Below are 10,450 nucleotides of genomic sequence, written 5' to 3'. Positions count from 1 at the left end.
AATGAATCTTACACTTTAAATAGGCAAATTTAACAGTACGTGAAATTTCTTAAGAAAACCATTTAAAAAAAAAATCAGAAGAACCGAAAATCATCCATCCCCCGCTGCCTGTACATTTCGGGAACTCCCAAAGCTCAGGCAGCCACAGAGCGCCTAGGGTTGAGGCAGAGGAGCGAGGGGGCGGGGAAGAAATGGTAATAGCCTACGGAAATCGTCACAGCTTTCCAATTGTGAAATTGGAATGATCGAACGCGTGGCTGTGGCTTCTGGGTCTCTTTCCTGCGCCCTTCCCAAAGAGCAACAGAGTTGATGAAGAAAAGTGGCGCAAAAGAAATCAGCCGGGCCCCAGTTGCACTCACCGCCCCTCCACAGCCAGAGCCCGGATCCGGAAGTGGCGGCACCATCTTTGTTACGGGAAAACCGAGGCGTGAAAGGAGGTTACTGGAACCATCCTTGCTATGGGCAGGCGAGGACAATAGAAGGGAGCCCGGCCATCTTAACTGAGGGCATTTTTTCGAGGTAAGCAGGTCACAGCACTTTGGTGATTTGGAGAGGACGCTTATTTTTAAGTATGCTTGGTAGATTCCCGGGGAACAGAAAAAATATTTAAAGTCTTTAAAAAGTTAAATTCCTCAGCTCCAGAGGCAGAGATAGGAGGATCGCAGCCTCAGCAACAGCAATGCGCTAAGCAACTCAGTGAAAGCCTGTCTCTAAAATAAAATACAGAATAAGGCTGGGGATGTGCCTCAGTGGTTGAGTGCCCCTGAGTTCAATCCCCGGTACCCACGCACCGCTCCCCCCTCCCCCCAAAAAAGAGTTAAATTCTTACTATTAAAAAAAAATTTAAACTAGAAGTTAAATAAAGAGCATGAAAATATTTTAATACATTGATTCATTCAGACAGCTGGACACAACTGCCAGAATTGTAGGACCATATCAAAAGAGACCAGAAAAGGGACTGTAAAAGACAAAATGACAACAAAGTCTAATCAGTGTTCTGAAGAGCTAAGCAGAGGAGGTTGGCTTTACAAACAGAAAAGGACTGAAGAAAGCAGAAAGAGAACAAAAAACGAATTGTCGGGTTCAGAGTTACTTTTATCTTTGGGCTAAAACAAGACAGACCGGTGAGGTGGTGCACGCAAGTAACCCCAGTGGCAGGAGAGGCTGAAGCAGGAACATCAAAAGTTCAAAGCCAGCTTCAGCAACTAGGGAGGCCCTAAGCAACTTAGTGAGACCATGTCTCAATAAATAAATAAATAAATAATGTTATATATCTATATGAGCTGGGGCTAGAGCTCAGTGACAAAGCGTTCCTGGGTTCAATCCCCAGTACCAAAACAAAACAGAAGACTTCCTTATTACCCTGACAGTCTGACTAGAACTTCCAGTTTAGGGAAAATTGACTTCCAAGTTTTCAAGTTGGTTTATGTGGCACTTAGCACAGGTGATACCATTCTGATTTAGTTTGGCCTGCTGGGGCCCACTACAGAGTCCAATCCAAATTAAAGGCCTTACATAAACTTTAACAAGAGTGACAGCAATTTTTCTACTTTAGTATCTTCTTGAGCTAATCCTAAATACTCATAGCCTCCCGGAGATGTCTACAACTGGGATAAGACCCCACAAATTAGAAGTCCTGAATTTAAGATGAATATTTTTAAACAACCCTGGCTGGGGTTTGGCCAACCTCATGCCAGCTGCCATGAAGATACACAGGAGATATTCCCATTACTATCTCCCAACCCCACACCTATACAATGACTGGGTTTTGGGGATTTTGTTGTTGTTTTCTCGTTAAATACTCCATGTTTGCCCTCTCTTATCGCTGAGTTTTTCTCTCATACAAGTTTCCTCCCTTAGAAACATTCCTCTCTTCTTTGCTCTTTTTCATACATCTCAACTTTAGAGAATTCTACCTCCTGGAACCTTCTCTGATTTGTCAAACAGGAGTTAGTTGTCCATGTTCCTCTACTTATCCTGATTATTCTATATTCCTTTGCCCTTTCCACTTTCCCTGCCAAACTGTACCTGTCTCAGGGGCAAAGATCAGTCTATCTTGTACTCCAAACCCCAGCTCAATGACTCACATACAACTGCTCAGAAATTGCAGCTGCGTGGATGAATGAATAGATCTCACCCAGGCATTTTCCATACACACCCTACTCAACCATTACACCTTCCCAGAACTCTCAAAGACATGATTTGTTCATAACCTTGTTAACAGTGAAACAAACCTTGAAGCCTTTTTGCCATTGTCACCTGTACCGGAGGGAAAAAACTGTGTCTAACTGAACTCGCAGGTATTCTCTGGTGGTTTTTCCATAATGGGGCTTGTCTTTCCAGTGAGCTTCTGGGAGCATGTTTCTTAGTCTAGAGTGACTTTCCTTGCCATATAGCACATCTCTGACCATCCTCTCTCATTAATTTCAGTATACAAAAAATGAAAACTAATTGAAGTAATTATGGAAACAAACTCTGCAGAGAGAGAGCAAAATCGAGTTTGCTGCATTCCAAATGTAAATTATAAATCATTTTGGATTCCCTGCTCTTTTGTCATTGATTATATAAAGGTTGTAAAAGTGAGTTATGTCACAATTTTATGAAGCTCTTTATATTTCACGGTTGATTTCTGCCATCAGCTAAGCCAGCTACTTCAAACAAATTTCTTTTCAGCAGAAAGAAGTCATTTTAGTTGAAAAACCAAAATAGCTTTTTCAAAATAGGGTAAGGTTATTTGCAATTATCTTGTCACTCTTTGTCATGATGAACCTCGATCTATCTAATTGCTCTTTTACTTGAGAACTTGACTTTAAGAAATGAGAAAGGAAACAGCAAAAGTTTGAGGGTTAGGGACTTGGATTGTGGCTCAGCAGTAGAGCACTCCCCTAGCATGTGTGAGGCCCTGGGTTCGATCCTCAGCACCACATAAAAATAAAAAGATAAAATAAATGTATTGTGTCCAACTACAACTAAAAAACAAATACTTAAAAAAATTTCAAGGGTTAAAAAATTAATAAGCCTCAAGATATTTTATTGCTTGTTCAATCATGCAATACTCTAATGTCATAATTAATAAGCTGACAATCAAAAGAAAAATATGGATGGGTGCAGTGGCACAGGCCTGAAATTGCAGCTACTGGGGACATGGAGGGAAAAGGATTGCAAGTTTGAGGCCAGTCTCTCATCAACTTAACTTTGAGACCTGGTCCCAAATTAAAAAATAAAAAATGAAGAACCAGGGAAATAACTCAGTGATAGAATGCCCTTGAGTTCAATCCATAGTACCAAAAAAAAAAAAAAAAAAAGAAAGAAAAGAAAAAGAAAAAGAAAAGAAAAGAGAGGCTGAGGCAGTGGGCAGGAAAGGCTGAGGCAGTGGGCAGGAAAGGGAAGAACAGGCTAGCTGTCAGCTAGACTGTGAGCTTCCCCAGCTAGACTTGAAGGTCTACAAGGAAGTGTGGGTTTTATTTCCCAAGAAATTCCCAGCACTTGGATAATGTTTCAGTCAATAACTTCTTGTATATTTACAAAGAACAAAAAGCTTGGACAGTAAAAACTAAAATCAATACTAACACAATGCTAGGCAAATAGTAAAGACTTTTAAAATCCTACTTGATGGACATTCCATAGTACTAGGAAGAAGACTTTCCTGGCAGCTCAAGTATTCAAGCATTTAATAAAGAGCACAACATTTCACGATATTAGGGGCAGACGTGTCTGATCCAACCCAGAGCCACCCTCAACTGTCTACACTCAACAGCAAAGCAGCAAGTGCCCTGAATGTGGAGTCAGGAGTGGACTCAATATGGATTCAAGTGGTTGAGTTCTGCTCTCCTACCAACCAATTATATGACTAAGGCCATTTAACCTGTCTCTGAGCCTTGATTTCCTCATCTGCAAAAAGGGAACAATAAATGCTTTCCAGTGTTGGTATATGCTTATAATCACAGTGGTTCAGGAGGCTGAGACAAGAGGATTGCAAGTTCCAGGTCAGCCTCAGCAAGGATAGGGCATTAAGCAACTCAGTGAGACCCTGTCTCTAAATAAAATACAAAATAGGGCTGGGGATGTGACTCGTTGTTGAGTGCCTCTAAGTTCAATCCCTGGTACCAAAAAATTAAAAAAATCTTTAAAGTTCTATATTTATTTTGCTAGAGTATTTTTCTATAAGCCTATGCTACTTTTGTAATTCAAAAACAATTACAATAATGCTAATGATAGCTAATCTTGGTAGAGTGCTCTAAACTGTACTAAGGGCACTAATTATGTGAATTTCCTTATTTAATTTTCATAACAATGCTGTGATATGCTACTATTGTTATATTGTTGCACAGATGAAGAAACTGACGCACAGAGATTATAATAACTTGTGACAGAACTCATAAATGGCCAAACTAGATGAGAGATATAAACTGTAAATATCCTATTATCCAAAAAGAATGATATTTACTGTTACAGTTCAGATCCTGAATGTTCCCCAAAAGCTCAGATGATAAAGAATTTGATTCCAATGGGAGGTGATGGCTTGGGGTGGGGGTGGGGCCAAAGCAGTGGCTTACTATGTGCAAAATAGAACCATGAACAGATATACCAGCCCAGTCAACCCAGCTCTTGAAGCCAGAATTAGAAAGGCAGTCAATATAGATAGGCAAATCAAGTCAGGTCAGATCAAGGAGGCCAATTTTGAGTGAGTCCCGGAAGTTGGAGACTGTGCCTCTGAAACCCATGATCCAAAATAAACCTTTCCTCCTTATAAGCTGATTGTCTCATGTATTAATTCCTTCAGAGCCCTTCCTTCACTCTATCAAGAATCTCTCCCTGCTCCAACCTGTTGCCAAGGTAACCTGTCCCAGCTCCCTACAGGGAGCTGTAAGTTTGTTAATGAGTCCTGGGCTGCACCATCCTGCCCCCTTCAGCCCACCTGTTTCCCACCTTTTGGCCGTCCCACTGAGCATTCCTGGGCCTAGTCACTTACACGGGAGGGAGAAAGATAAAGAGAAGAGGGCAGGAGAACAAAGGAAGCCTTGGACATAGAAAAAGGGCAGAACACCTTGCTTCTTGGGGTACCAGGATACCAGCTACGGCTCCCTTCTCCCTCCCGGGAGAAGTCTATGTTACCCCTTTTTAAATAATCCCTGCTTCATATGCTTGCCTCGGTGAGCTTCTCTAATGTTCAAACTTCAACATGTTTGAGGAAGCAGGACTGGTCACCGATAACCAGCAGTAACACTCTCTTCCCCCTCATCTGAGCATGGTGCTTCTGGCTATTGGCATGTTCTTTACCACCTGGCTCCTCATTTATGGTATTACCTCCACCAAGTACACGTGGGATAGCTACAAAGAGCTCTTCATCTCCTTGTTGGCCTCAACCTTCAAGGGCAATGGAGTTCTCTTCCTTCTGCTCTGGGTCAGCATCAGCATCTACATATGAACTCTCCTAGGTACCCACCAGGTAGCTTCACCTAAATCCTTGCTTTTGTAAATTAATTTTTTTCAAATATTTCTTTAGTTGTAGATGGCCACAATACCTTTATTTTATTTGTTTTTACAAATAAACCACTTTTATGTGATGCCGGGATGGAACCCAGTACCTCACGCATGCTAGGCAAGTGCTCTCCCGCTGAGCCACAACCCCAGCCCCATGTAGATCAATGTTTTAACTATTGCTAGAAGTGTCCCACCTGCTGCTCACAATAAAGACAGATGTGTGACAAATATATATATATATATATATATATATATATATATATATATATATATATATATTAATGGAAGGTGATGTAATTTTTAGGAGGTGGGGATTAGTGGAAGAAAGTTAGGTCATTGAGAGGTGTGCCCTTGAAAGAGACATTGGAACCCTGACCCCTCTTCTCTCTGTGTTTCCTAGCTACTATAAGGTTAACAGAACTTTTCTGCCATGTGCTTCTGCCATGATATACAGTGCCACCACAGACCCAAAAGCAATAGGGCCAAGCAACCATGGACTGAAACCTCTGAAACCCATGATCCAAAATAAACCTTTCCTCCTTATAAGCTGATTATCTCATGTATTTTGTCACTGTGATGGAAAGTTGATACAGTGAGAAATTCACAGATTTCAGGCACCTGCAAGAACCTAAAGTTGATACTTTTAGCAAATAATTTAAAAGTAAGTTTGAGTCAGGTATGATGGCACAAACCTGTAATCCCAGAGACTTGGGAGGCTGAGAGAGGAGGATGGTAAATTCAAGGCCAGCCCCAGAAATTGGCAAGACTTTCAGCAACTTAGAGAGACCCTGTCTCAAAATGAAAATTTTTAAAAAAGGATTGAAAATGTGGCTCAGTGGTGGTTCAATCCCCATTACCAAAAACTAAAATAAAATTAAGTTTTAATTGAAGAACAATTGAGTCAGAGCATACTGAACTCATAAATTTCTAAAAATATTATTAAAATAAATACATTAGGTCTGGTGATGTACCTCAGTGGTAGAAGCATTTTTTTTTCCATGCACAAGGATCTGGGTTCCTAATACTTCAGGGGGAAAAAAAAAGATACAATAGACAACCCTGTTCTGAATTATCTGTGACCCAAATTCTGTGTGTGTGTGTGTGTGTGTATTTGTGTATGTTTTCAGGCCTGAGGACCAAATCCAGGGTCTTGCACATGCTAGACAAGCACTCTGTCACTGGTTAAATCCCCAACCCCTTCTTTGTGAGGATTTTTGTGGGATGGGGAGGGTACTAGGGATCGAACCCATTGGTGCTTTAACCAGTGAACCACATCTCCAGCCCTTTTTATTTTTTATTTTAAGACAGGGTCTGACTAAGCTGCTTAGGTCTTCAACAAGTTGCTGAGCTTGGTCTTGAACTTGTGATCCTCCTGCCTCAGCCTCCTGAGCTGCTGGGATTACAGACATTCACAACCAAGCCCAGCTCTCTTTGTGAGTTTTAGAAGCATCACTCGTGTGTGCTATAAAACCTCCAATGTCAGATTGTCTCATTGGTAAAGTGGCTTGCTTAAAAGCCAACAGAGGGGAAAATCACTAATAAAAGGATAAATGAGGAGAAATGTGTAATTATGAATCTTACATGCCCCATGCTGATTGATGTAGAAAATAAACACGAAGACAGCTCTTCCTTCCCATGGGCTTATTATCTTAAATTGGCTCCCTCCTTTGTTGTGGATGGCCATATAGACTCGGCAGAGAGGCAAAGTGCTAACCTCATGTCTGCAGTGGTACTTGGAGTGGGCAGCTCCTATGGCTTCAGATGTTCCTGTTCTATAAAATGGAGGTAATAAAAACTATCTCGCCAAGTACCTGAAGGCAGAGACCTGCACATGAAGCATAGTCTTCCTAAGTCATCAAAGGCACTGCTCTTGCTACTCTCTTTTCTCTGAGAGAAGCAATGACGTACTGTCTACTGATAGCATCTCTTATAAATACCCATTATCAATAAATTCTTGCAGTTTCTAGCAGAAATCAATGAATTTCTCAGGAGCACAAATGTTTCTGGAGTTCCAAAAGGCAGAGCCAACCTCTCAAGAGAGTGTTAATAAAAATTACAGGAGGCCATTATTTTGGACTAAGCTCCTTTATTAAGCCCTAACAGACAAGGCTAAAAATTTAAATGGAGTCAACTCATGTTTAAGTTCCCATCATTAAGCTATAACTAAGCCGCTCATCTGGCCTTCCAAGAAATCAGGATTAGAGAGACAGAGCTAAATTTCCCCAGTGGACCAGTTTCAGTTGTCAAGATAATGAAGTTGCCTCTGCTTTAATCCTTACACCAAAAAAAGTGACCTGATGTCAACCCATCAGTTATTTTCCTATTGTTCTATCTCCCTTCCTATACCTTACAAGAAAAGTAAACCAGAGTTGAGCACTGACCTAGAATTTGTGAGGCCCTGGTTTCAATCCCTGGCATTGCAGTAAAGGAAAAAAAAAATTTTTTTAAACAACCAATCTGCTTTTTGCTCTCTGTTCTATTTTTCTTCAGCTCTTTTTTGTCAATAAAATCAACCTCCTCTGCTTGGCTCATTGGAATACTTATTCTATTTTAGGGAACATAATGTTGCCCAATTCTATAATTGAAAATAAAGCCAATTAAGATCTCTGAACTGTTATGGTTTGGATGTGAGGTGTCCCCCAAAGGCTCACATGTGAGACAATGCAAGAAGGCTCAGAGGAGAAATGATTGGGTTGTGAGAGTTTTACCACGATCAGTGAATTCATCCTCAGATAGGGATTAACTGAGTGGTAACTGAAGTGTAGGGTGTGGCTGGAGGAGGTAGGCATTGGGGGGTGTGGCTATTAGGTATATATTTGTATTTGGTGAGTAGAGTCCCTCTCTCTGCTTTCTGATCATCACATGAGCTGTTTCCCTCTGTCACACTCTTCTGCCATTATGTTCTGCCTTACTTCGAGCCCCGAGGAATGGAGCTGGCCTTCTATGGACTAAGACCTCTGAAACCGTGACCCTCAAATAAACTTTTCCTCCTCTTCCATTGTTCTGGTTAGGTCCTTTAATCACAGCAGCGAAAAAGCTGACTAAAACACTGAACTAAATTGTTGTAATTTTGTTTTTTGAAAAGGGTGAAGTTTGAAGCCCGGCGCATACCTGTAATCCCAGGAGAAGCAGGAAGATCGTTCAAAGTCAGTGTCAGCAACTTAGCAACTCAGCAGGACCCTGTCTCTAATGAAATATTTAAAAAGAGGCTGGGGGTTGTGGCTCAGTAGTTAAGCAACCCAGGGTTCAACCCACAGTACCCCCCTCTAAAAAAAAGGGTGAAGTTCATGGCAATCTATCTGGTATTTTGAATAGCACAAGGTAGGTACTGCCTCAAATTATTTTTGTCACTGTGTGTATTGAAGTTTCACCATTAGAAATGCATTCCTCTGAATTCTGTAGAGTCCCCTTCAAAATGCAAAAGGTCTCACTTCAGCCCTATATGTGGGTAGTGAGTTCTAGATTGGGTTTAGACAATGGTGTTTCAAAAGCCCCATGAGACTTAGATGGTGTCAGCCTCCCCAGAGAGGAGACACAGACTATTTTGCTTAGGACAAACCCTGTAACTGAGGACTATCACACTTCTAGGTCATTATCTGACCAAGGCCAAGCTGATGGTCTACTTTCTAACTGCATGAAAACCTCAACTCAGGCTGGGCTCCCTTTGATGTCACCTCCCTCCGCACACCGAAAAGCAGTTTCCCAGCAAACAGCCATCAGTCAAAGCAGATTCACTGACATAATTTCTCTCTTCTGGTTTGAGGCCCTGCAGACCCCTGGGGCTGGGCTCTGGCAGAGATTAGATGTTGACAAGCAAGAAACCTAGGGATTTTTCCTTCCTCAGCATCCCAGAGGACTGACTTTCCTTTAATTACTATTATTAAATTGTCACTACAGATTTTCTAATCTTTTCCGTAGAAAATGAGTCAGTATTCTACTCTGATTAAGAATCCCAAACTGGGGTTTGAGCGCTTGTCTCACATGGATGGGGCACTGGGTATGGTCTCCGGCACCACATAAATAAACAAAATTGATAAAATAAAGGTATTGTGTCCATTTACAACTAAGAGAGAGAGAGAATCCCAAGTTCTTAATGTGTTTTCCCTCTTGCAAAAGAACTAATTATATCCATATTCTTGCTCTTACCATGTACTGTACTGTCCGCTAAAATCCAACAATATAAAACTAAGAACCATTTCCACCAACCGTGAATGTGAAGAGGTTTTCATAACAGAAAACTATTAGTGCATATGTAATCTACAGACTGAAGAAGTTCCAGTGGGTAGCTCAATGACAGAGCACATGCTCAGCTTGTGTGAGGCCCTAGGTTTAATCTCCAGCATGCATGGACAAACACACACACACACACACACACACACACACACACACACACACAGGCAAGCCTGTGCTGAGCTGGGCACAATAGCGCACACCTGTAATCCCAGCAACCCAGGAGGCTAAGGCAGAAACATCACAAATTCAAGGCCAGCCTGGGCAACTTAGTGAGAACCGGTCTCAAGACAAATAAACAACAACAACAACAAATCTGCATGGGGTTGGAGGGTAGCAAAGAAGAAATTCACAAGCTGCCGATGTTTAGGTATCTGCCACATCCAGAGTCTGGAGGCAGACACTCCCACACCCCGCCTCTCCAGGGCTCATCTCAGAAATTAATAGCATTCGGACTTTGCACCCTGAACAAGGGGTTAGTAGCCCATCATGTTACAAAGAGCAGTGAATACATTCCCTGAATGAAGGTGACAAGATCAATATCACCAGCCTTCTGGCAGTAACCTTCCTCTCAGAATCTTTTGGGTTTCTCTGCCTCTCTGTGTCTGACATTGCTCACCTGTTGTATATGAGAAATTTAATGAGTTGGACATAATATTTCTAACATAAATTCAAGTGCTTCTTGCTGGCCATTCCTTCCTTTCCTCCCTCCCGGTAGATCTACAGGAGGCAGGTT

At 41.6% G+C, this 10,450-nt stretch overlaps 1 protein-coding gene across 2 annotated transcripts in view; it reads right to left on the bottom strand.

Annotated features, from left to right (window-relative positions):
- SHLD1 (shieldin complex subunit 1) overlaps positions 1–505 on the bottom strand; it is a 121,747-nt gene extending 121,242 nt beyond the window's left edge. Inside the window, exon 1 of one of the 2 annotated variants that reach the window (XM_081288654.1) lies at positions 360–505. The gene's annotated coding sequence lies outside the window, so the exon portion shown is untranslated. The other variant, XM_081288655.1, reaches the window with a different exon arrangement.
- Positions 506–10,450: the final 9,945 nt, after the last annotated feature.

Source organism: Spermophilus citellus, assembly GCF_964194105.1.
Source record: "Spermophilus citellus genome assembly, chromosome: 4".
Classification (NCBI taxonomy): Eukaryota; Metazoa; Chordata; class Mammalia; order Rodentia; family Sciuridae; genus Spermophilus; species Spermophilus citellus.
Note: the sequence above shows the minus strand (reverse complement) of the source record. Positions and strands in the feature narration are given on the sequence as shown.